This window comes from Etheostoma spectabile, chromosome 2 (assembly GCF_008692095.1).
Source record: "Etheostoma spectabile isolate EspeVRDwgs_2016 chromosome 2, UIUC_Espe_1.0, whole genome shotgun sequence".
NCBI lineage: Eukaryota > Metazoa > Chordata > Actinopteri > Perciformes > Percidae > Etheostoma > Etheostoma spectabile.
This window is the reverse complement of record NC_045734.1, coordinates 4,732,201-4,732,781: the sequence shown is the minus strand read 5'-3', so window position 1 is coordinate 4,732,781 and position 581 is coordinate 4,732,201. Positions and strand designations below refer to the sequence as shown.

At 37.3% G+C, this 581-nt stretch overlaps 1 protein-coding gene across 25 annotated transcripts in view; it reads right to left on the bottom strand.

Moving 5' to 3' along the window:
* The window catches only part of rims1b (regulating synaptic membrane exocytosis 1b), a 174,675-nt gene that overhangs the window by 128,194 nt on the left and 45,900 nt on the right, over positions 1 to 581 (bottom strand). The window lies entirely within an intron of this gene.

The window sequence follows — 581 nt, the reverse complement described above, 5'->3', positions numbered from 1 at the left end:
CACACACACACACACACACACACACACACACACACACACACACAGTCTAAGGTCCTATCTTACAATGTTAATGCAGTGTGAATTTTACCAGTCAGGAACTCATTTTTTCCCGATGATTCAGACACCACATGAATACAGCACAAAAGTGACAAATATTTTGTGTATCCGCCCTCTAAAATTTTATAGGTTGTTTTTGGCCCGTGCTATACCTTTCCACTAAGTTTTATAAAATCAGGTCAGTAGTTATTCCGTAATCCTTCTGACAGAAAAACAGACAAACCAAGCAGAAAGCACAAACTCCTTGGCTAAAGGTAAAAAGAAAGTTTTTGACACAGTTTGGGGCGCTGTTGTCAGTGTCTCTCTTTGTCCTAGTCTTCCCATCCTTCTTATGCATCTTTCACAACTTGGTAGACACTGGTAACTTTAATAAAACATACTGTGGGAATGCACGTATGTACCATGTCCACCTTGACAAATTCAATACAATTAATTTCCATTTTATTTATAGTATTAAATCATAATGAGCTTTATCTCAAGATACTTTACAGATCTAGACCACACTCTATAATTTACAAGGACCC